This window comes from Diceros bicornis, chromosome 38 (assembly GCF_020826845.1).
Source record: "Diceros bicornis minor isolate mBicDic1 chromosome 38, mDicBic1.mat.cur, whole genome shotgun sequence".
Classification (NCBI taxonomy): Eukaryota; Metazoa; Chordata; class Mammalia; order Perissodactyla; family Rhinocerotidae; genus Diceros; species Diceros bicornis.
The window spans coordinates 29893522-29919200 of NC_080777.1; the positions used below are offsets into that span (position 1 = coordinate 29893522).

A 25679-nucleotide genomic window follows, 5' to 3' on the forward strand; every position below is an offset into this window, starting at 1 on the left:
CTGAGATTCCAAGGGGAAAGGAAGGAGGGCTGGGAATGGTCTGTACAGCCCTCATGCAGCCCAGCTGCTATGAGAGCCACCTCTGGGGGGATAAAATTGATGCCAGTTCCTTGTCCCTGGGGCTTGCCAGCCCTGCTGCCCCTTCTAGACTCCCTTCCCTCCCCCTTCTCTCCTCACCTGTGCCCTCTCCTCACCATCATCATCATCACACTCTTTGTCAGCTGAACTGGGGTCCTTTTCCATCACTTCTGTTTCCTAACTCCTCTGTTGAGCAGAACCACGGGCAATGTGCTAACAGAATTGGGTCCTCGGTTGTGGTTTTCTAGAGAAAATACAAGACCATTGCCTAAGCATGGCTAGCCCTGGGGTAGGAAAGGAGGGCGGCGTCCCGGGTGGGAGCCCGGGCATGAGGGAGCCCATGCCGCATCATGGTTAAGAGCCCAGGCTGTCAACAGGCCAGTTCCCTCAACATGTGGGGATCCTCAACATGTGTGTTAGTCTTTGAGGTTACAGCAGGGAACAAACAGACCCATCCTTTCTCTTCATGGATGTAGAGTTTTGTGGAGGAGACAGCTTGAAGCAAATAGTCACAGAAAGGAATCCTTAGTTCACACTGGTGAGTGCTGTGTAGGAAAAACAAAGAGTGCCATGATGTGGATTAGAGGGGCTGTCAGGGAGGGCTTCCCCAGGGAAAGGAGCCTGCATAGGGCCCTGAGGTGAGCAGGAGTTGGCCCGGCAGAGGGACAGTGTGTGCAGTGGCTCTGACATAGGAGTGAGCTCAGGCATTTGAGGAAAGTGAAGGAATGTCATGGAGAAGGGAATGAGGTGACATGAGGCTCCGAAGATGGGCCTGTGGGAGGTGCTGGGCCAAGCAGGGCCCTGGAGGTTAGGGTCAGGATACTGAATTCTGTCCCTGTCCAATGGGATGACAGGAAAGGTTTTAAGTAGGTTTGTGTTTGTTAAAAGTCACTCAGGTTGCTGTGGGAGAATATAATTGGAGGAGGCAAGACTGATGGGGTCCCAACTGGAAGGTCCCAGGTGGAGCCATCCAGGTGACGCGGCAGTGGCCTGGGGGAGGGGGCAGGCAGTGCAGATGATGGGAGTTGGAGGGCAGTGAACGCGCTCCTGCAGGCTGCAGGGATGGAGTTGAAGTGGAGAGGCCGAAGAACTGACCAGGGGCACCGGGGGGGAGGGACAGCTGTGCTTCATTCTGCCTAAATACAAAAGTTTCTTATGTGTAAAGCACATAAATTTGATCACAAAATCCTCTAGTTTTTTAGTAACGATGCCTTTTTTAAAAGGTAAGCTCATCTCAACTGAACTTAGGACACATGAGACTCATACAGACTGAACTCAGGAAAGCGAGAGGAACAATCAAGGTCCTGAGCAGGCAGATGTGGTCGTGACCATGGTGGCGGTGGTGCCAGCGATGTGGTGATGGTGATGGTGTTGATGATGGTGGTGGTGATGTTTTGGTGATGATAGCAGAGATAATGGTGGTGGTTTTGGGGTGACAGTGGCAGTGATGGTGATCGTATTGGTGATGTGATGGTGGTAGAGATGATGGTGATGGTTTTGGTGATGTTTTAGTGATGGTGGTGGTTTTGGTGATGTGATGGTGGTAGAGATGATGGTGATGGTTTGGGTGGTGATGGCACAGTGGTGACATCTGGAGCAGTCATCCTGTCTGCAGCCTCAGAGGCAAGTTTAATAAGCCAGGGCAGCTGTGATGCTGATAGTTTCTGGCCCAAATGAACCCAGTTATAAGAGCTAAAGGTGACTGCCAAGGGCCTACTTTCTTCCTTTTAGACAACAAGTGTTACTGAGCCCAGGACCATACTGGATGCTGTGGGGTTACAGCAGAAGTACAGAAGTGGTCCCTGCCCTCAGGGATTTTACCATCTTCCTAGGATATAACCAAGTGCTAAATCTCGGTGTCCCATCTCACGATGCTGATCTTTTCCCCTTTCCATACCTTCCTTTTATGGGAGCTCCAGATACGCTAAGGTGCGCCCTCTTCAAAGCCACCCCCTCACCTTACCTGCCCCCTATCCACCCCGGTCACATAAGCCTCTGTGTAGGTACAGTCTAGGTTAGATGGGCTAATGGAACTTCACTGGGCTAACAGGGAGGAGGGTGGACTCTGGGACCAACTGTGACTATATGACCTTGAGCAAATCATTTGACATCCCCGAGCCTCAGTTTACTTGTCTCTTCTAAATGGAGGATAATATTTTCCCCACTCTTTCTCGCTCCAATGTAGTCATGGGTGCAGTGGACGGACGTCCCTGGGAGACCCAGCCCTGTGGGCATGCGGGAACAAGCAGAGGTCTCTGTAAGCTGAGTGTCTCTCACTGAGTCTCCCAGCTGTCTGGTCAGCAGACCTGACCCACTAAGGGGCCCTTATCTGCAGGTTCCCACGGGGACCCATGCCGCTAGCCTCAGCATGGATGCCCGCCTTTACCTCTGGTGAGTAATGTAAGGCTGTCTTGAGCTAAAACTCTTTCAAAGGCTTTTCCGGTCCTCCACGAGGAACAGGCGCAGCTTAGGGCACACAATGTGACAGATCCAAGACTGTCTTTGCCGTCCTGACCCTCCACATCCTGCCCTTGCTCCCACCCCACCCTGTGAGTGGTGTCCTGTGTTTTCTCTTCAGCCTGCCGAAGCATTCCTATCTTCTCTTCCTCCCTACTACCTCTCAGGACAGAACCAAGAACTCGTTCACACTGAGGTTGTCACTAACTGACAACACCCTAAAGCAGTGTATTTAAAACTTTTTTTTTACCTTGACCCCCAATAAGAAACATTTTCCAGCAAATCCAGTATACGGATATAGACTCAAAAGTTTGATGAAACAATGCTAATTATGTACATTGTGCTTCATTTTCTGTTTTATTGTATGTGGTCTTTTTTTTAAATTGCTGGTTGCAATCCACTAAACTGATTTCATGATCCACAGATGAGTTGCCAGCTGCAATTTGAAAAGGTCCCTGGGAACTGGGTGTCAGGACAGTTTACCCTGACTTTGGACAACAGGGCGTTCCCTTTGTGCCGGGCACTTGCCAACTGGCCAGTTCCCAGTGCTTCCTGTGTGGTAGTTGAGCCAGTCCTCGAAACCACTCTGAGGTCGATGTTGTTACTTCACATCTTATGGGCCAGGACACAGAGGCGCAGAGAAGAGGTGAAGTTACTTGCCTAAGGTCATGCTGCTGGGAAGTGGCGGAGCCCCAGGCACCAGATGCTCAGGGGTGGGACTGCGCTGGCTGCCAGGATGCCACAGAAACAAGGTGGTCCCGCACGGCATTCGTCCCGATGTTTTGGGAAAGCCAGCAACCCGTGTCCCTGCAGTCAGAGCTGGACTCGGCGCTTCAAGAAAGCAGGCCTGGTTTGCATGCAGTAAAGAACCTGTGGAGCAGGCCGTGGGAGTGCCCCCCCGGCAAACGCCCAAGCTCGGCTGCCCTGAGGATGCACACAGAGCGATGGAGAGGCCAGTGGAGTGCCCGTTAAAACTCAAACGCAGGACTCTGCCCACTGACCAATCGGCAAGTAGGACCTTTCTGAGTGGAAAGAACAACCTGACTCTAGTTTTTAAAAAAAAAGTACTCCTGTTAATTTTAAACATAACACTTTTTGTAGGCTAAAAAAAAAAAAGTGAACTCAACCAAACACTTTCACTGTTTTTTAATGAATTTGTTGTTTTTGGCTCAGTGAGAATATAACAAAAGTCTTAAAAGTCTATTTCAGAGCACAGTGAGACTGTGTCCCCGCATCTGATAGATTGCTGTTAAGATCTGAGCCCACTGCTTCCGCCCGTGGGCAGGCAGGGCCCCACAGATGGGCTGGCGTCAGGAGCGAAGGGAGCGTGTGTTTGTGAGGGATGGTCGTGGGAGGCTCACACGCATCAGATTTCATTTCTGCTCTCTCCTCTTGGCATCAGAGCTGGCGAGTGCTGAAGCCGGGGGGCGGGGAGAAACTGAAGTAGCTGAAGTAGAAGCAGCCACTGTCCACAGACTGGATCATCACCCCCCACAAAGCGTGACTCCACCTCACGCCCCTTCTTTCTACAGCTGGGAGTGTCAAGCCCATCACCATCCGCCGCTCCCAGCCCTCTGCTTCCTCAGCCAAGCCCAATGCAGAAATTCAAAGCGAGGAAACAGGCCGTGCCCTCAGAGAGCCTCCGGTCTGATGGGGAGGAAGGACCCAGAGGACAAGACTGAGCAAGGGGAGGTGCCGGCACTGGACAGTTAGAGTGGATGCAGCCACAGGCGCACACTGAGGCCGCGGCATTTGAACACCAGCCCTGCCTGCAGCCTAGACTTGGGGCTGTTGACCAGGAGCCATGTGCAGACCGTGTAAACTGAGTCTCTACCCGCAGAGAGAATGAGGAGGAGCCGATGGGGTGAGGGAAGTCCTCCTGGAAGAGGGAAGGGCAAGGGCCTAGCAGAAGCAGCTGTGGGGAAGGTACATCGTCTGAAAGCACGCCAGGTAGAGCCTTGGAGGGAGAACCGAGGAGGAGGAGGAGCCTGAGCCAACGTTTCTGGGTCCTGTTGGAGCCACCGCTGCTCCGAGACCTCCCTGCCAGGCTGGCGAATGGCCAGCCCGGCCCCCAGTGCCCTCTGCAAGCCCAGGCCTCCATCCTCCCTTCACACGATTTCCTGTGAGCCTGCTTGACAGATAAGGTGTGAGGGCCCTCCTGGCTGTGGACGCAGAGCCAAGTTAAGTCGTCATGGTAACCCTCTGCCTGATAGGGACTGCAGTTGCTATGGAAACTGTCTAAAACCAAAAAGTATTTTGGGGGAGGGGTATCAGCAGAGAGGAAGGGTGGTGGGGACCATCTGCGGCAGTGCAACGCTGCCCACGATCCTGTTCTGTTCCTTCTCAGGGTCCCCCTTGGGAGGGGTGGGGGCTTCTCCAGGAAGCAGTCATCGGTGGATCAAGAATGCTCACAGAGGGCCTCCACAGCAAGATATTTCTTCCATTTCCCTGGTGGATGTCTGACAGTATCTTCCAGGCCAAATCTGCTTCTTGACAAAACCCAGAAAACACCAAACGTGATGTCCCTCTGCCGCCTGTCCCCTGCCCCCAGTCCCCATCCACACCTGCAGTCCCTTCTCTGATGGGGCCCTTCCTGTCACAGCACCCAAGGCAGGGGATGGGCCACAGCACCCAAGGAGGGTGATGGATGGCCCGCTTAGTGGGCAGTTGGAGAACTGTAGAACAACTTTACCCGGTCCTGCTCAGAGGGCCTGCTCCATTAGCACTCAGGGCTGGGTGAGGTCTTTCTCTTTTCCCCAGGCCAGAGGGATCTGCATGTTTAAATCTCATCTCATCTCCTTCGTCTTCCTCCTTCCCCAGTTAGCGTTTTGTAACGGGGACAGTGCTTAAAACAAAGCAGTGAACTTGAGATACTTCCCGGCACCCGGTGGATCCCACAGTTCTGCCCAGTTCATCTCCCATCTTCTGGGACTCACGTTATACCCCCACCCCACCCCAGACCTGGCCTTCTGGGCCTGGAGTTTCCTGGGCCAATGAGGCTTTGCCTACCTGGAGCTGCTTCCTTCAGTCAGATGATAGGGGGTCTTCAGGAGAAAGAACAGCATTTCGTTGGCCCAGTGCCCTGCCCGTGGGCTGTCACTCATGATTAGGAGAAGTTATTCCCAAACCACCTTCTCGGGCTGCAGTTCCTTGCACCAAAAGGAGATGATGCCGGCCGCTCTTTCTGAGATGGGGCTGCCAGTGAGTCCTCACTGGTGCCCTGGGTTCCTCCGGGGCCCGGCAGCCTCGTCCAGGCCAGGCCAGGCTATCGAGGGAGGAGTGGACGACGGGGTGAAGGAGGAGAGGGGAGTGGAAGAATGGAAGGAGGAGAGAGGAGTGGAAGGGAGGTGCGGGGAGGTTCCGGAGAGGTCAGAGGGGCCGCATTCTGGAGACCTGGGCATCCCAGTGGCCTGTCTCTCCCTCTGCTACTTAAGAGGGAGCTTGAGTCTGAGATAGCTTGACTCCCTGCTGAAGGCTGTGCTTACTTAAGGCAGGCTGAGCTCAGGTTCCAGCTCAGGGACTCTGTCTCTCTCCCCTTTATCCTTCACAAGACTGAAGCACAGCTGCCACAACTGCTGAGGAGGCTCCCTGGGCACAGGCCCAGCTCTGTCCCCAGTCCTCACCTCGAAGGGAGGGAGGATCAGGGAGGTCAAGCCGGCCACACCTTGTGGGAAGTAGTTTCACCAGAGTGGTCAGGGCCAGGCCAGGGTCCCTAGCGGCTCCTCCACTGTCCCCCCCACGCCCAGCCAGCCCTGTGAAAGGTAAGCGCAGACTCTCAGGGGCTCCAGCCCAAACCCTCCCTGGCCCTGGGGAATCTTTCCTATTCCCCTCCTGCCAAGCGTTTTTATACCAAAATAATTAGGTAATTAATGACCATGTCATGTACTGTGTTTCTGGAACTTTACTTTTTAAACTTGGAATCCGTGTGTAATAGATACAGATGTCAGCCCACAAACTCCGGCATTCAGGAAACATCCCATTCTTGCTTCTCTTTAAATCAACTTAATTCTGGTTCTGAGCCCCTGCCCACTAGAGTGGTGGGGTATTTCACGTCAGAATGACAGGAGTCCTCTCCCCCAACCCGGGCTTGTACCGGGGACAGGAAGGCTCTGTTGTGGTCCCTCAGCTTTCCTCAGCACGCAGACCCCGAATGGCCTCGATGGGCCGGCGGCTCCCAGCTCTACCGCAGTGGGACCTGGACCTGTCAAGGCTGGGGGAGCGCGTGCCCGTGTCCCCCCTTCCTCCTTGCACCACTCCGTCCTCCCCCAGGGCCTGGGAAAGCCTCTGACTGCTTGTTCCTGGGACTCGGAGGCCTCTCCATTTCTAGTTCTGGAGAGCCTTGCCCCCTCCCCTCTCTGCTTCTCAAAGATGGTCTCTTCCCTTCCCCTAAAATCACCTCCCTGACAGCCTGAAGCTTTCAGCAGATCCTCTGACTGGTTCTGCTTCTACCCTAACCCATGTTCTTGAAATGGAGACTTTTGAAACCTGAGGGTTTGCTCACAGTGGGGCTGGGGAGTAGAATGCAGAGAGAGAGACAGCAAATTAAATATCACAGACAGGTATATTCTATCCTGCCACACAGGCCTCGTTGTTCTCACACCATCCTCATCAAGTCGGTAGGACACGTGTTCATAGCCCCGTTAGACAGATGAGGGAGCCGCCTTAGGAACGGATGAGGCAACGAGTCTGTGGAATGCCAGGACCTGAATCCGGCCTCTTGCCTCGATCTGGACCGTTGCTGCTGAAGCCAGCCTTTCTGAGCTCTCCGTGGAGGCGTCTGACTGAAGCTGGCGGTGGCTGGTGTGTTCCTAGGACCTACTGTGCTCAAGACACTGTACTGAGCATGTCACGCATGACGGTTTGCTCAGAGTTCACCATAGCTCAGAGCTGCAGGTGCTGTTGTTCCATCTTCCAGATGAGGAAGTAGACACACAGAGAAAGTGAGCACCCTGCTGGAGGTCCCGGAGTTGTTCATTGGTGCAGCCAGAATTTGAACCCTGGACTCTTAATTCTTCTCCTGTAGTGGGTCTCCTGGTGACTCCAGCAACATTTAAGGAGGAAGAAACCCAGTGAGAAAGGAGTAACTTTATCAGCAGTTGTGTTCAGCGTTCTGACTTTATCCAGCCTCCACCAAAAGAGGCTGCTTCCATTCATCCCTGGAAACTCATTGCTTCTTACCGCCTACTCACCACCGTGGGAATCTCACCATGGGCTCAAACTCAGGGCCACACCTCCCTCTCTGTCCGTCCTCCCCGCCCAACAGCATCAGTGCAGATGGAAAAGGAGGAAGGGCCCTGCCAGAGGCTTTGAGAAATCAGGGGGGCAGGAGGGGTTTGGCAACCCCTCCCCTCCATCTGCTGCCAGCTGAGGCCCAGGATGCTGGAGAGGGGAGCCCAGAAGGGAGGAGGTGGTCAGGTTGCTGGGGGTCTGGGGGTGCCGCCCCATCTGCAGCCGAGAGCCAACCTCCAGAGCCTGCGGGCAGACGGAGGGAGGCCAGCTGGCCCTCTCCACACCTTTCTCACACAAAGCGGTGGTCGCGATCACAGCTCGTCCCCAGAAGGCCTGGAGGTGCTCGGGGAACAGAAACCCTAGGCCTTTAATTACCAGCAAGCATCTGGGAAAGTGAGGCGGCCATGCGCAGATGAGCAGCCAAGAGCAGCTTCCATCCCGTGAAGGGAAAAGGCGCTCAGGTCCCCGTTTCTCCAAATGGGACTCCGAGCCCCACCCCTGAGCGCCTCCTCTGCTGGGCGCACTTGATATTTAAGCTTCTCCAGGGTCCATGGACTCCTTCCCATCCATGCCCACAGCCTGATCCTCCCCATCAGAATAGTCATTGATACTTGCTGTGCACTTACTACGGACCAGATACCATTCAAAGCACTTTACATACATTAACTCTTCATAATAAGCATCCAAAATTAGAATTATTTTTGTCCTGCTTCTGTGAACGCAGAAACAGAGGCAGAGAGGTTGAGTCACTTACCTGAAGTCACCCAGCTCGTAAGTGGTGGGAAAGGGGTCTGCACAGGCGTCTGGTTCCTGACCGCTCCACTCGGTGGCCTTTCTGGGAGGCCATGCTCTGGGGTGGTGCCTGGAGTGATGGGACATCCTCTGGGCACAGGTCCCCCGTCAGTATGTAGATCATAATCTACATAAATTGTCTGGAATTCCTCTGTATGGGGGATTTGTCTTTTCTCCCCCATTGATTTATTTGTACAATCATTGATTTATATCAGTATGTCCTCATGGATGTTTATCTTTGTGAGTTATGAGCCAACACTGCATTTTTTGTCTTGTTGCTCAGATTAAATTTCTTCTGTTGTGCCCTTTGCGTGGTGGGGGTTTGGAGATGCCACCCCTCTGGTCTTAGTTTTGGGGACAGAGAGGAGGAGAAGGGTGAGGACGACTCTGCTGCAGACCAGCCGGCTGGCCTGTCCCCCCAGCTGTGATGTCCCTGTATTGCCACCCCCTCCCATGTCTCTTGTTTCTCCCTCTCTTGCATCTAACCCCCCTCGTTCAATCACTTACCACCAAGTCTTGTTGCCTCTACCCCTGAAATATCACATCCTCTTCCTCGCCCCAGCCATTGTTGTAATAGACACCGTCCCTGCATGAGGAAAGCTTTCCGTGCCCCCTTCGGCTCGTCCCTGTCCACTGCTCGGGGGTGCCTTCCTAATGCACTGCTGGGACCCTGTCACTCCCGGGACGGTGGCCTTCAGCAGCTCCCCACAGTATGACATCCTGCCTTCCTATCCCGACGTCCAAGGCCTCCACCGCTGCACCTTCCTGCCCCTTCAGCTTCCGCTCTCTCTTCCTCACCCCTTTGACCGTCTGCCAGCGTTTCCCTGCGGAATTTCCTTAATTGACATTACTTAAAAGGAAAAGACCCTGTGGTCAATAAATCTGGGGAACTCTGGGTTGGACAAGGTGAAATAGGTTTCTCAGGGACTTCTCAGGGGCCTTATATCCTCATGGGCTTTGTGACGCGCCAGCATGGGTTAACAGTGGGCAGGATTTCCCCAACTCACTTGTCCACCGGGCCTTGTTTTCACAGAATATTCTGTGGGGCCAGTGGTCCCTGAGACTATCCCAGCCTTTGGACAAGCTGGGTTCCTTGCCATTTCCAGAGTCTGCCCCAGATTTTCTGGCCTTTGTGTCTTGGATTAAGCCACATCCCAGTCTGAGAACACTTACTTCCTCCATCATCACCCATAAAAATCTTACCCATCCTTTAAAAATATTTTTCCCCCTTGCCCCCCTGTCCCCAGCTGTGCGCCTCTTCCGGGGTCTTTCTGACAGAGCTCATCAGTCGAAACGACTCGTTCTCTCTCTTTTGTTTGCTTGTCTGGCAGAATCCCCCGTTCTCTCCCTGGTCAGACTCTGTGTGACTCATTATTTTATTCTCTTCAGTAACTTCTACGTAGTGTATCACCCTGGTTGTGCCTCAGATAGCTCATCTGTGCAGCTTTTTATTTTTTAATAAACTTAATAGGTTTGGATTTACTGAGAAGTTGCAAGGAAAGAGAGTTGGCATATACCCCATGCCCAGTCTCCCCTATTGCAAACATCTGACATTACTGTGGTACCTTGGATGCAATTAATGAACCGATATGGATACATTATTACTAACTAAAGCCCAGGCTTTATTTGGATTTCCTTAGTTTTTTACCTAAGGTCCTTTTTCTGTTCCAGGATCCCATCCAGGACACCACATTATGTTTAGTCTTCAGGTCTCCTTAGGCTGCTCCAGGCTGTGACAGTTTCCCAGACTCTCCAAGTTTTTGATGGCCTTAACAGTTCTGAAGAGTACGGGTCAGGTGTTTTGTAGAATGTGCTTCGATGTGGGTCTGTCTGATGTTTTTCTCATGGTTAGACAGGGACTTGGGGTTTTTGGATTGAAGACCCCAGAGGGAAAGTGTCGTTGTCGTGACATCATGTGAAGGTTACCGTGTTGGCCTTGATCATCTGGCTAAAGTGGTGTTCCTCAAGGGTTCCTACTGCAGACTTACTCTTTTTCCCCCTTTTCCACACCGTGTTCTTTAGAAGGACGTCACCATGGGCAGCCCCTGTTCAGGGTGGGAATCAAGCTCCGCCTCCTGGAGAGAGGAGTGTCTGTGTGCACTTCTGTTGTGGGAGAGTCGTCGTTCTCCCCCATTTGACTGTTTAGGTCACTGTGGCCTCGTGGCTGTAGGCGCTTTGAGGTATAACCTAATACGACGCTTTTTATTTCATTCTGCACGGGCTCCCAGGAGCTCTTTCGGTTGATACCTGTGTCCCTTTGACATACTCCAATCATTTTTTTTTTTTAATTTCCTTGGTTTTGGGCCCTACAAGATACTCTAGACTCATCTTGCGTATTCCCAGCGCTGGTCCAAGAATCAGTGATTTCTCCAAGGAGCCCTGTTCCTTTCATTGGAGGATGGTGTTAGAAACCAAGATGTGGCTGCTGGGGTGTCGCTGCTGCCAGGCCTCTCAGGCGACAGAGCCAGGAAATATATGTATGTATTGACCTGTGTGGACACACATGCCTATCATTCTATTTAATATAATTAATATAATAAACATGAGTTCATACTCATGCCTCAGACTCTAATCTAGTACCACACGGTTCATTCTAACCTCCCTTCCTTTATGCAGCTTTTTAAAACCCCAGTTCTTCTGAATCACAGTCTTCCAGCCTGGGCTGAAGGCTGGGAAACACTGTAACAAGCACACAAATGTTTATTAAATTTAAATGAGTTTGGAGAAATGCAGACCTGCCCAGGCAGCATCTCCAGACCTGCTGGTGTGTCTCTGCCCCTGGGGCTGTGGACGAGTCAGCTGTCACTTTCACCCACATGAAGATTTGTAGGAAGGAGCCTGCCATTCTCCCCTAGGTGTCTGTCACCCCGTGTTTGGGTGTTTCTGCTCATTTCCTCTTGTATCTCGTTCCTCGAACACCTGATACTCCTGGTGTGAGGCCAGACTGTCTGGGAACCATTACTGCCTGCGGCAGAATCTTCAGTGACAGCCCTGCATGTCCCCCTAGGCCCAGCAGCCAGTACGTCCTTCCCTGTGGTGACGATCAGGGCATGTGTGTCTCTAATCAGAGTCCACAAAGCTGGAAATCAGTTATGGATTATTTTACAAGTGATCATTTTACAAATGAGGAACAGGTCCAGGAAGCACAGCCAGTCAGTGGCAGAGCAAGTGGAACCTAAGCCCCCTGTGCTCTTCAGAACCATTCTGTCCCCAGCCATCCTTCTAAACGCCCCGGGCTGGAATCCTGATGGTACCTGATTGACACGTAGGGAAGCCCTCAGCTATGTGTCCTCAAGGCCGCTGTAAACTGCAGTACCCCTGACTCTCTAGGCCGGCCTTCTGCAGAGCGTCTGGGTAAGGAGTGCCTGAGACCTTTCTACAGATCCTCAGCACAAGAGGTCCTCAGCTCACTGACTTTATTCCACACTCGCCTGAGGCTCCAGAGCCGGAGAAGGGGGTGTGGAAAGGGGCAGACCTAACCGGAGTCAGGTGACTGCTGCCCATGCTCCCAGGGAAGGGGTCATCTTAGTCCTAAGCAATCGTGGTGTGTCCTTAGCACCCTCACCCCCATCCCTGTATCTGCCTCCTTCTCAGTCCCCCCATACTCACCCATCTCAGGCTGTACCTTGCTGCCCCCATCACTGCCCCCCAATGTTTCTCATCCAGATCAGCCCTCCCCAAAGTCCCCATCAAAACACTCATTTCTTTAGTCAAGGTGTTTGGAAAGCAGTCTGATTAAACTATAGGACAAAATTCAGAGATTTGTGACCCCATTTTGAATATTTGGGGTGCGAGCCCCTGACTCTAGGCATTGGGTGCCCCCTTGTTAACTGCACTTATGCTTGGTCTTCAGTGTGGCCCAGGCATTTACAACCGCAATTCTTTGTGCCGAACTGAAGTTCTTGTGATTTTGTTGCGAGGTTTCCTTTACTTGCTGTCTGCCCCTTATCCCCACCCCTACCCCCCCATCCGTGTGCCTCTTTCAGTAGCTTCTGGAGGCTTCTCTCCTGCTCCTCATCTTGCCACCTTTGCCTCCTAAAGAGCCTTGAAGTGGCTTCCTGGGGCTGTCTACCATTGTCTTTCTGGAGAATGGCCCAGCCCTGCAGCCTGCCTCCCCGCACTCGCCTTCCCTCCCCATCGCTGCAGGAAGAGCCGAGGAGGGTGGGGCCAGGCTCCCATTTGCTGTCCTTGCAGAAAGCTCCAGCAGCTGCTTGTCCCTCGATTCAGACGCTCCTTCCTGGTGTGAGAGGTGTTTGCGATTCTGTGTGGTTACCCATTAACAGAAACCTTTCCGCTCGTCCTAAACGCTTTCCTCCCACTTCAGAAGTCTTCATAAGCCTGCAGTGTTTAGGAAGGTCTCTGCCAGTGTGTACAGTATCATGTAGATTACGCCACGGAATGACTAACCAGTGACCCTCGCTCCAGGGCCTTGACCCCTGAATCTGGGTATATCTCACTGAGTCTAGGCAGCTACTGTGGGAGGCTTCACAGATTGCTTTTTGTTTTCAGGGGGAGTTGGGTGGAAGGTGGACAGGAGGTGTCTTCTCTTACATCATCACCACTCAGCCTGGTGTACATCAATTGTGTCTCCAGCTCCAGGTGAAGAGAGGGGAAATGAGCGTTATGTCCCGGGCACATTTCCTCCATTGAGTGGAGGATTGGTAAGAGCTTAAAGCTGAGGACCGTCTGGAGGCCTGTAGGTCCATAACCAAAGTGGACCGAGATGGATCGGCTTTCCCATTTATGATAATAATAATAATAATAAAACTACTGCCATTTGAGTGCCTACCATGAGCTGGGCACTGTGCTAGCACCTAACATATGTTATCTAATTTAATCTTCCCAGTCATCCTAAGAAGTAAATATTTAATTACCTCCATTTTATAGGTGAAATAAAAATGAGACTTGTGAACATTAAGACTTGGCTGAATTTACATACCTCGTGGTGGAGCCAAGATTCAAACTCATATCTGTCTGATTCTAAAGCCACCACCCACCCACCCTGGATACTGGTTCAGAGTGGACTGGAGCCTAACGCTAATTAATGTGGTACCTCGCCCTCTCCCGAAACCGACTTAATCTGTCGACCAGAGGCTGATGGGGAGAATCAGAGCAGAAGCCAGTTTCCTTTCCCCCAACCACCTCCAGGCGGCCCCCTGGTCCTAAGCTTTCCTCATTGGGCTGTCCGTAATTAAGAGGAATGGCTGCCCAGCCATTTTATGTCTAATTGCCACATAACAGGAGAGTGACAATGCAGATTATTACACGTGTCAAATTAACTTGGTTGTGAGTTTTATTGAAACACCAAATTCTTTTGCTGTGCGCTCAGCCTTCGTAGTTATTCACGTAGCGAGGATGTTGACTTAATCTGAAGAGGGAGAGGTTGCAAGGTGCCGTCAGGTGCTCCGATGCAGTGGGCTGTTCTGGATATGCGCAGGTCTGGGGGCTCTTGGCTCACTGTGGGGGGCGGTGAGGGGGCCAGGGAGGCTGGCCCTGGGAGAGAAGGGGCCATGGCTGGGTGGGTGTGTGGGGAGTGGGTAGGCATCTCCCACAGGAGGGATGGGAAGGCACACAGCTTCTCCCTACTCCCATGGAATAAGGAGGACTTCCTGGGAACAGAGGGATGTTTTGAAGAATATGTTGAATGAGGGCAGGAGGAAGGGTATTCGAAGTGGTAGTATTTCCCTGAATAAAGGATTTCCACACGAAATCTGGGCACCATGTAACCAGTCCAGGGCTGACACTGGGCCGTCCGTGATATTTACATCGTGCCCACTGCTCCAAACCAGGGGCCTTGCTGTGGACTTTTCACTGAGGGGAAGAGGCTCGGATGTCCCCCAGTTATCACTGACACCCACCCCGATAGAAAATAATTATTCAGGGGATTCTGAGAGCCAACATAATTAGTCCAATTAATCTCGAGCAATGAATTATTCCATCCGATAATCGTCTTCGGAAACAGAGGATTCATTAGCGTCTCTGGCTGAGAGCGGGAGTCGACTGTACTATTGTCTCTCCTCCGTGTCCCTGGCGTGATGGAGTGAAATTGGCTCTCACTTTGACAACTTCTGTCTCCACAGCAGGGGGGCTGGTCAGTGGAGCGGCAGAGGCTGGGCCCTGGGTTGCGAGGCATGTTGCCTGCCCCCCCAACCTGGAGTGTAAGGCCTCAGTTTATCCAGTGGGAACACGAGGAGATTTAGTACAAGCTTTGTGATCCCCCAGCAGAGGACCCGGTGTGTTCCTGGGCTCCCCACACACCCACGGAAAGCATGTGCCCTTCTCTGCTGGAGCGTCCTCAAGGAATTCTAAGGCGGAAGTCCTCCTCCTTTTTGTCGGAACTTCTTTACATAATTTAGTTCTCTTGAACTCACCAGGAGGAGGGTGCTGATGGCGGGATTTCAGAGGGGGCCCCGGGAGGGGAGCGCTGCCGAGCCAACCTCTCTGATCCGAATCCCAGCCCAGATGTGGAGAGGGGTGTGAGCAACGTAGGAGGGTGATGGAAGCTCTGCTGGGGGTCTCAGAGCAATGGGCGGGGGTTCTGCTCCCCCGGGGACTGCGTGCGTCACCTCCGTGGCCTGTCCATGCGTAGTGCTGGGCTCCAGGTCAAGACACTTGCAGGGAGTTTCCGGACCTGCTGTAGCCTTGCTGAATTGCTCCACATGTTACAGCACGTGGATTGTGTGCTCAGGGAACTTATAGCCTAGGGAGTGGGAAGCGGGGAGGGGGCTCCCTAATGTTAACAGTTACCCTAGGTCAGAAGAGAGTTGGCATAATAGTGGGATTGACCTTGGCGTTACTGACATTTTGGGCCAGATAATTCTTTTTTTGGGGTGGGGGGGCACTGTCCTGTGCACTGTAGGATGTTTAGCAGCATTCCTGACCTCCACCCTCCAGATGCCAGTAGCAACCCCTCCCAAGTTGTGACCATCGAACCTGTCTCCAGACTTTCCTTCTGTCCCCTGGTGGGTGGTCACCCCTGTTGAGAACCTTCATAATAGATGCACAAGCTATGTGCTCAGCCCCAGTGGAGAGTGTGATTGAGCCTGGGCGAGGGCATCAGGGAAGGCTCCCTGGAAGAAGAGGTTTGGTGATCACTGAGAAAGCAGCATTTTTTTTTTTTCCTTTGGTTTTGTTCAGCTTTTTGTCCCTAGAGTCTAGGCCAGTGTTTGGTACACAGAAGATGCTCAGCCTATGCTCGCTGAGTGGATAACAAATGGGTGGATAAGTGAGGAAGGGTGGAACCTGCAGGGAACGGGAGGGGACATGCGTTCTGGGTTAAAGGACCAGCACTGAGCCCGTCTCTGGGGTGGAAGGGGGATGTCTGCGGGGAATTGCAGCTGCCCAGTCCCTATTCCATGGGTGACAGGGCTGTGGCTTGTGCAGCCTGGCCAGGAAGCTATGGAATCTCCTTTTCTGGAGACCCTGAAGTTTTGGGTCTTTCGAGGTGAGTGGGCCGGCTGTAACTGCAGTTCTGCCTGTAAATTAGAAACCTCCGCCAACTGATCACAACATCCCTCAACCATCGCTGTGTGTCACTCCCTGGACTCGGCCTCGGATATGTCTGAGCAAACCCTACCATCATTTGGAGTCAGAGCACCGGGTGTCACCTGTCTTTCCCGCCCTGGCGACTGTCCAGGGGCCTGATGGCAGAAGTGGGGGATGGTGTCCTGCCTGAAGCTGCCTGTTAGGAGCGCACCAGCCCCTCCCAGTCGTGGGTCACGCTTGTGTGCTGCGCACTCTCCTGGGCTGCATCTCCTGTCCCTCAGCCCCACCCCACTCCCTCTTGGCCGTGGAGCTGCTCTGTGGCTGAGTCCTCGTCTCTTCTCCCTGCCGTCTCATCCCATCCTTCATTCACAAACGGTTAACGAGTCTGTGTTACGCAGACTTGAGATGCAGTGGTGGACACAGCGAAGTTGCTGTGCCTCAGGGGAGGACATAGGGAGGACATGCGCCAGGCACGCGCATCACACTGTGGTGGGCGCTGTGTCGGGGGTGGGGTGCCCTGGGAGCCCAGAGGAGCCTCACGTGGAGCCGCCAAGTGAGGCTTGTTGGGACATTTTAGGGAAGGAGTCCGAGAGCCGGGCTCTGGGTGAGGTGATGGAGAGCTCCTGCTTTACGGGTCTGGGTCAGTGAATTTTATTGTGGTTTTTCCAACGTGTGTCAGAGTTGTATGTCCAGTAAAATATATATGTCTGCCTGCCCAGGGAAGGTCACTGTGGCTGCCCGGTAATAGGACTTTGTAGTGGCCTAGAAAATGCAGGAACGTCTTGAGAGTGAGTTCCTGATCTCCATTAAAAGGGTTTGTGGTGTCGGGGGAGCCGTTTCCCTCTGATCTGTGTCTGACAAGGGAGGACTGAGGCTGAGATGTGAGGGAGGAAGTCAGAGGTCCTTGTGTGTTCTGGAAAAGTCAGGTGTGCCTGGGCCACAGCGGAGCAGGCTTCCTCGAAGTCCCCCTGCAGGTGAGACCAGAGGCAGAGCCCTGGGTTAGGTACCTGCAGAGACAGGGCAGAAAGACGTGGTCCCTGCCTTTGGAGAGTCAAGCCAGACACTCAGAGAACCAGGAGAAACTGGCCAAGATGGTGGCTGCTGGAGTCTGAGAGGCAGAAGGCAAGACTTGAGACCGTAGGTTGGGAGTTTGGGGTGGGGGATGGCACGGAAGTTTCCTGAAGGAAGTTAGCTGGAGAGATGCGATGGGGTGGGGTGGCAGTGCCGGAGGGGGAGGCTATAGGGTGGCGACTGGGGACACAAGGCTGCCTCCCTGCCCGTCTGTGAACCCAAGAGACCGTGAGGCAGGACAGGTGTGGCAGGTGGGGGGGTGGTGAGGGGTGCCCCGGCTACATGCCCAGGGATGTGTTTGTGGAGCAGGATCTTCTTGAGGACCTGCTGCGTCCCAGGGCCTGCACCAGGTGCCGGGCACTCAGGGATGGGTGACGTGTGGTCCTTACGCCGGAGGCAGGTAGACGTGTGAAGAACAATGAGGCTGTGATAGGAGTCCCCTGCAGGCCCCAGCAGGGACCCTAAGACAGGACTAGCAATTTCTGCCCAAGGGGAGGAGCCAGGTAGAGGCAAGTCTGCGTTCTCCAGAGGACAAGGTTGCTCCCTCCATCAGTGAAACATTTCCTGCGGCGCTGGCTGTGTGCTGCCCAGTGTGCTGGGTGGAGGTGGGACTGCACAAGAAGTATTGTTAGTCTAGTGGGGAAACAAGACTGGCAGGCCCCAGGAGTGGTGGCTGCAGGTGTAGTGTGCACACTTTGACGAGAGTGGCTTGTAGAAGTGATCAGTGAGTGGCCAGGGAAGGCTTCTTGGAGGAGGTGTGACTTGAACTGGACATTGAGGCATGGGTTGAAGTCACTCAGCGGGACAGCCCTTTAGATGGGAGCAGGAGGGGATGGAGCAAGCGAGGGTGTGATAATGAGAGGCAGCAGAGAGCAGCTTGAATGGATGGAGGGAATACGTGAGGAAAAAGTGGAAGATCAGGCCCAAAAATTATTGTAGAGGGCCTGGATCGCTGGGGCAAGGACTTGAATATTGTCTGAGGGATCCTGAGCTTCACGTTGTGGAGGCCCAAGGTAGGGGGATGGCATGCCCCCCGACTCCTTGGGCTGACGATGGGGGAAGGGCCTGTCTGAAGTCACCTGAGGCACCCCAGCCTCCCACCAGGTGTTGGCACTCCTGAACAAAATTCTTTGCCCAGCATGTCCCCCAGTTTGGCTTCTTGGTGGGGGAGGGGTCACACGCAGACATCGGTTCAGTGGAGTCTGCTCTCCCGTCCCCAGGAGCGCAGCCTTGCTGCTGTTCCCATGGCAGCTGCAATTTGTGCAGCACAAACGGAGCTGGAGGAGCAGCCCCGACCATCACCGGGGCTCCCCCAGGTGGGGCCAGGGGCACAGGGGGCTGCTCCCTGCAGTGGAGAGTGGGGCAGTGGCCAGGAAGCCTGGAGGGCCCAGGGCTCCCTCTGTCCTTGGAAGGAGAAAGAGCCGTGCTGACCGGAGCAGGAGCTGCGCACAGCAAGATTCCCCATCTCCTCACCTCCCTCCTTCTGAGCTGGGCGCCCCTCTGTGTCCTCTGTCTCATTAAAGATAGACGACCCCAGGGAGGGTAGGGGCAGGGGTCACCAGCTGCTAGGGCCTCTTGCCCCGCAATGGACTGGGGATCATGGGCTGGGGATCGTTTGCAGAGAGAAGGCAGCCTGGACCACCAGCCTGGCTGCAGTGGCAGCAGGGCGAGCCAGGCGGTGGACGAGTGCCGGGACCATGGCCTCGAGGGCTGTTGGCAGCCTGTCCCTAAGAAGAGGCTCATCCTGTTGACGGATATTAGAAGCTAATTGAGAGAGCCGGGAATAGCTCGGAGTGCATGTGCTCCGGGCCCTGGTTCTGTTAGGTTGCTTTGTCATTGAAAATGTATGATGGGCAAGATGCAAAGTCCACTGGGGTGAGCGCTAGAGTTGGAGGCAGGGAGGCTGGGTTCAAATCCCAGCCCTGCTGCTTCGAAGCTGAGACCTGGAGCAAATTGCTTATTGTCTCCACAACTGCAAAATCCCAGTGCCTGTCTCACGGGATTATTATGGGGCTCAGATGATGTAAGGGATGTGAAAGGGCCTGGCACACAGTAGGCTTGCTTCCAAAGGTAGAGGGCAGATGTGATCTGCTCTGCCAGAAGGGTCTATAGAGTTTCAAGAATCAAGGCGCTAAGTACTGGTTTCCTTGCCCACTCTCCTCTGGAGAACCTTCCTCTGAGCCTGGCCTCGTCCTGGGCCAGCCTTTTCTGTGCACAGGCCTCCTGCCCCCACCTGCATGGGTTCAGGGCATTTCTTTGCACCAGGGAGGAAGGCAAATAGCAGAGAGCATCTGGCTTCTCCGTGTCCACCAGAGGCAGTGCCTCCCTGTGCCCGCCCCCAGGGCACTTGCACAGCATCCTCTCCACAAACCCTCACTGCACCTTTGCCTGAGTGCAGGCAGCTCATGGCCTGTGCCTGCTCCCTCCCCAGCCCCTGCTTCCAACCCAAGGACCTCCTGGGATAGGCTGGCCCTCCCCCTGTGTGTGGTTCCTGGTCCAAGCTGGACCTTATTCAGCACGTAGAGTGGGGTCTTTCCCCCTCGCCCCACCTCTGCCGTTCCTTTAGAGGGTTCCTGCAGAAAGAGACTGTGCTGGGTTCTTCCAAGAACCCTAAGACATTGGCCAGCAGAGGGGGAAGGTGGGGTGTGGGGAGGGGCTGGGGCTCCACTGAGGAGCGTGTTGTCACTGAACTGGGGTGGGCTTTGTGGCTTGGCAGACCAGGTGATCCCTGCAGGGAGATATTTTTCCTGGGAATTTGGCTCCATTCAAATGGTGACCAATTCTAAGCAGCTTGGTGGCTGCAGCACAGCGCCTGGGCTGCCATGGGTTGTTTGCAGGCCCTGGTGGGCTTGGGCGCAGGCTGGGAGAAGGCCTGTGAGCCTCACTTTGATATGGGTGCAGGGCTCTGCAGAGCGACCCCAGCCTTGTCCCCAGCCCACCCTTGGACCGTGGTGGGAGCTCAGGCTGTTCCTCTGGAGAAGAATGCCCAGTGCATAAGCCCCTGCTCACTTCTTTTCTCTTCACACCCCTCCCCCTCTCTCAGGAGTGTGGGAATGGGGTTGATTCCTTCTCTCAGAAGGAGAAACCGAGGCCCAGAAGGGCTGGGCAGCTCGCTTCCAGGCACTGGACCCAGGGGTCTCAGCTTCCAGCCTGCCCCTCGAGCTCGCTGCCAGATGCGAGGGGACCCCTTGGCTCCTCCAGCGAAAGGCCAGCTAGTGGGCAGGACTGCGGGTGGCTCCAGTCCCACACATGTGTTCCCCGTGAAGGAGAAGGTGAGGGTGTGGGCGGAGGGAGTGGGGCCGGAGCCCTGCTTTTGGCTGCAGCTGGTTCCCAGGCTCCTGAATTGGGCTTGGACGGGGGAGGAGAATTCTGAGAGGTCCGATGAGGCAGCGGAGCACAGCCATGGGTCTTGGCAGGCAAGCCGCCCAACCTGCCTGCCAGACGCTCCAGGAAGGTTCTTCCGAGGCCAGAAGGTCTGCAGGTTCCAGAACTGGGACATAGCCCGGTGGGGGAAAGGGCTTCCTCGAGGAAGTGCCGGCAGGAGCAGCAACCGCCACAAGGCCCAGACTGGCAGGGACTGGCAGGTGGCCCTGAATCTTGGAGGTGGAGAAACACTGGCCTGGCCCGTGGCCTGTGACTCCCCAGTCTCCTGGCAGTCCTGTCTCATTCATTCCACAGCGCAGAGGACACTGTCCTGTGGTCTGTGAGGAGCACGGTTCCAGCACGTCCGTCCGGAGGGGCCTCCTGGTGTCCAGCTTTAGTGTCCTTGTTGTCATTTATAATTTATTTTGGAAAAAGCATGGACTTCAGAGTCAGACTTGGACTCAGATTCCTGCTATACCACTTATACGAGCTGTGTGACCTTAGGAAGTTCACTGGCCTCTCTGAGGCCAACATCTATAAAATTGGGGTAACTATACTCTGGCTCAGGGCTGTCATGTGACAGGGCAGAATGTACGCCTGTCATCAGCCGTGCTCAGCACAGAGGAAACGCTAAGTAAATACCGTCTCCTCCCCTCCTGCCCCAGAGAACACTGTCTGTTTTTTGATAAATCTTCAGCAAACCTTGCTGAGTTTCACTGTTGGATTTCTCTGTCTTCTTAATTAGAAGTCTTCTTTAAAGCTAACCTTGCTCCTTCTTGCTTCAGTTTGTGCCCGCGCTCTGGGGGAGGGCTGTGGCCTTTGTCCCAGCCTCGTCCTTTCCGTGGGTAGTGGGACCATGCTGGAGGTGGGGAGACGTGTTGGTGGCAGATGGGCTGAGCCTGAGGGTCCCCAGGGTTGGGCAGTGGAGGGTCAAGGGGATCGGTGACACAGAAAGCTTTTCCAGAAATGGGAATCCTCCAGGGAGGCAGCCAGGCGGGGTGGACGACAGCTCTTTGATGCAGGAACAGATGCTCTGCAGGCAGAGCCGGGGCTGGGGAAGAGGTGTGGTGAGGGCCTCCTTAGGGAGGGGTTCCCCCGCTTCTGAGGCAGCGCTGCACGGGCCCATACCCTCCCCTACATTCTCCCTGGGCGTCCTCCTCAAAGCCCCACCTCCTCCTCCCCAACTCCCAGCTTGACTCTGAGATCAGCAGACGACGTGTCATCAGTTTCTCCTTCTGTGAACCTATCTGTGAGGCTCGTGCCAGCTCTGATTTTTGATGAGAATTCCCGTCCACCCTCCTCCAGGCTTGCAGTGGGGGCTGTCTCTACTGGCCATGCACAGGCTGGCCAGACCGTGTCCAGCAGCTGGGTCACCCTCCACATCTGTCTGTCTCCCACCACACCCCACCCCCACCTAGATCCACAGCCTCTGCCTTGTATTGCTCTGGAGCAATGTGTGGAGCACCCACCGTGCGTGGGTGTCGTGTAGGCGGCAGAGTGAATAGGACATGACTCTGCCCTCCCGGAGGTCACAGTACAGTGTGGGGGTTATGTGCCATTATCCCATTTCACAGGTGGCAGTGCTGAGCCCAGAGATTACCTCCACTAGTCGGGATGGCACTGGCTCCCTGCCCCGCCATCCGGTGCCCAGAGCCAGCCCTGCCTCTCCTGTGGCTTGGCCTCGGCTCGGGCTGCACCAGCCAGAACCCAGGGCTCGCTCTGCTGCCCGCCGTCAGACTCCCTACTTCCCTTCCTTTGATTTCAGATCAGTGGCTGCCTCTTCCAGGAGCCCTTCCCCGATTGCCCCAGCCCACCCCTGCTTCAGTATTTTCTAGTCTGTCCCCAACAGAAGCTCGCCTCTGGGTGCCGATGATGCCTGCCCACAGGTGCGTGTGCCAGCCTCTCAGCGGCAGCCTCCCAGAGGGCAAGCCGCCTGCACGGAAGGCTAAGCTGGAAGCCAGAGGCTTCTGGGGACAATTGGTGCTTCAAAGGCAGTGGTAGTCTCTCCATCAGACTTGTCCCCTCGCTGAAGGGCAGCCACTTCCAGGGGAGTCAGGAGTGACACAGGTCTAGAGGAGGAGACGGTGAAGGCCTAGGTTGGAGAGCTCGGGAGGGGTCTGCAGCCGGGAGAGCTGACACCTGAACCTCAGGTGCCAGCAGAGGCAAGGCGGGGCAGGTCCACCCCATCAGAACATGGCGTCTTGAGAGGCAGTGCCTCTTGTCTCTCGGCCACTGGTGGTCCTGGAAAAGGAAGTCATGTCAGGGACTTAGGGGTGGGCCTGGCATGGGGGCCTGGACAGGGACTGAGAGTGGGCAGTGTGCATGCAGCTGACAGAAGCTGTAGCCAAAGCCCACCCTCACCTTTGCTGCTGGTTCTGTCCTGCCACGAACTCGAATTACGTGCTCTGGAAGTCTCTGCCTGACCAACTCGGGGCCTCAGTGTCAGGGCCCCGTGAACCTCAAGATGGACCCCATCTGTAAAATGAGATTACTGGACTTGAAGTGAATCAAAGGCAATGCCTTAGAGAAAAACCCGGTGTATTAGTACAGACAAAGCCCACTGGGTCTAACAGCGATGTCAATAGGACCTTCCTAGGTGGCGGAATGTTCTCTGTCTGTGCAATGGTGGTTACTAGCCAGTGAGATGATGCGGCTATTGAGCACTTGAAATGTGGCTAGTGCAATTGAGGAACTGAATTTTTAATTTTATTTAATTTTAATTAATTTAAATATAAAAGCTGCTCAACATCATTCCTCATTAGGAAAATGCAAATTAAACCTAGTGCTTCACACCCATTAGGATGGCTGTAGTAAAAAACCAGACAGTAACAAGTGCTGGAGAGGATGTGGAGAAATCAGAGCCTCATGCAATGCTGGGCATGTGAAATAGTGCAACCACTTTGGAAAACAGTCTGAAAGTCCTTCAAAATGTTAAACAGAGTTACCATATGACCCAACATTGCACTACTAGGCATATATCCAAGAGAAATAAAACGTATGTCTGTATAAAAATTTGTATGTGAATGTTCATAGCAGCATTATTGATAAAATAGGCAAAAAGTGGAAATGACCCAAATGCCCATCAAATGATGAATGGGTGTATAAAATGTGGCCTATCCACACAGTGGAAAATTATTCAGCCATGAAAAGGAAGTCCTGACACATGCGACGACAGGAATGAACCTTGAAAACATTGTGCTAAGTGAAAGGAGCCTATCACAAAAGGCCACATATTTAGGATTACATTTATATGAGATGCCCAGAATAAGCAAATCTATAGAGATGGAAAATAGATTGGCTGTGGCAAGGGGAGATTGGGAAGTGACTGCCAATGGGTGTGGGGTTTCTTTTGGGGTGATGAAAATATTCTGGAATTAGATGGTGGCAATGGTTGTACAACTTTGCAAATGTACTAAAAACCATTGCATTGTACACTTTAAAGGGTGAATGTTGTGCTTTGTGAATTAGATCTCTCTATGTATCCATTTGTGGCTAGTTGCTACAATATTGGACTACACAGCTCTAGGGTGAGGTATCGGGTTCCAGTTCTGGCTTTGCCATTTACTACTGTATGTGCCTCCGGCAGCTTCCTTCACCTCGCTGGGCTTCAGTTTTCTCACCTGTAAAATAGGATGATACTGGCCTGCCTCCGAGGGTTGGCATGAAGATGAAATGGGCTTACTTACGGAAAGCCCTAGAAGAGGACCAGCACGCTGCACTACAGAAGGGTTAGCCACACTGATATCAGTTGCCTCACACCCAGAAACCCCCGGGGACAACGGATTGTCCTGCACACCTGGGTACCACTCCCCCTCTAGGCCTCTCTCCCTGCCCTCTGCCACAGCTGGTTCTCTGATGCGTAAACTGTTGCCGTAACAACCACTCCAGCTCCCAGCAGCAGCGCCTTCCGTGGAGCAGGCGTCACATGAAGGGTCTGGCAGCATCGCTAATGAAACGTTTCCAGGAAACCCTGAGGTCCTCCGGGCAGGAGAGGCAGCCTGTCAGGGAATGGGCCGAGTCCCCGGCTGAGGCAGGCAGGCCATTTTCTGCAGAGGACTGCCCTCCCAACTGAGCCCAGAGTCATAGTCTTTAAATGAGAGAAGACTGACTATGTTCCATAGTCTGATCCTAGAGCGTAACCGTCAGAGGGAAATGGGACAAGAGGGGTAGGGAAGACAAGATTAGCAAACCCTTTCGCCCTCTCCTGGTCCCGCAGCCCTCAGCACTGACTGTCCTGGATGGAGCAAGTCCTTCCCTGGGCAACATCGGGTGCTGGATGTTAAGAAGTGACCATGGAGGTATTGCTATCACTTACTCCTGGAGCCTTAATCTTCACTCTCCGAATCCCCTTCCAAGGCTGCACCTGCTTACAGGCTGAGCTGAGCCCTAAGAGCTGGGCTGACCCCGGCTCACTTCCTCCCACTCTCCCCCCAGCCAGGTCCAGGCTGGGCATGGCCGGGGAGTGAGGGGGTGACTCTCTTCCCTCCTCGTCAGGCAAGCTTCTTGCCTCAGGAACATCTTAGAGGAACAGAAGTGAGACCTCCAGAGCATGGATTTGAATCCCGATCTGCTCCCCACAGACAGCTCTTCATCTGCTGGGCGTTGGAGCAGAAAGGCCAGTGGAGTTCTCTCTGAAAGTTGGGCCTTGCATCTGAGCTTGCCGAGTGAAGCCCACAGGTCCCCTCCCTTGTGCCTGGGGCTGGTTGGCTCAGCCCAGAGCCAGGCCCTACTCCCTCTCCCCTGGACTAGATCAGGCTCCCCAGAGTGCAGACTCTTGCCTGTTCTTCCAGGATGAGAGTCCAACGTGGACACCGAGGCCTGGGTGGGGGGAGGATGGCTGTCCTGGGAGTGCAGAGCCCAGGAGGAAGGGAGTTGTGCTCAACAGAATGCAGAGGGAAGAGGACCCTTTGGGCAGCCGCTCCCAAATATGAGCAGGGCCGATGCCTCTCAGCACCACAGCCGCAGCAAGGCCAGGCCGGCTGAGGGCCAGCAGCGCCTCCTGGTGGCCCTTCTCAGCAGCAAGCCCCAGAGACCCTGGCAGGGCTGGACTGGGCTGCATCCTCTGAGGAGCAGGACAAAGGTGACTCCTCTCTTCCAAGTCTGGAGATGCAGGGGTGGGCTTTCACGGAGAACAGACAGGGTGTAGACTTGAAGGCGGCCGGGCATCAGAAAGTCAAGCCCCAGGTTTGTGACGGTCATTCTAT

The 25679-nt window shown here is 54.2% G+C and overlaps 1 protein-coding gene across 6 annotated transcripts in view; it reads left to right on the top strand.

Annotated features, from left to right (window-relative positions):
• NAV1 (neuron navigator 1) overlaps window positions 1-25679 on the top strand; it is a 235722-nt gene that overhangs the window by 110132 nt on the left and 99911 nt on the right. Inside the window, exon 1 of one of the 6 annotated variants that reach the window (XM_058533790.1) lies at window positions 13048-13155. The exons of the other annotated variants lie outside the window; for them this stretch is intronic. The gene's annotated coding sequence lies outside the window, so the exon portion shown is untranslated. Of the gene's footprint in view, window positions 1-13047; window positions 13156-25679 lie in introns of those variants that run through there. 6 annotated transcript variants of the gene reach the window in all.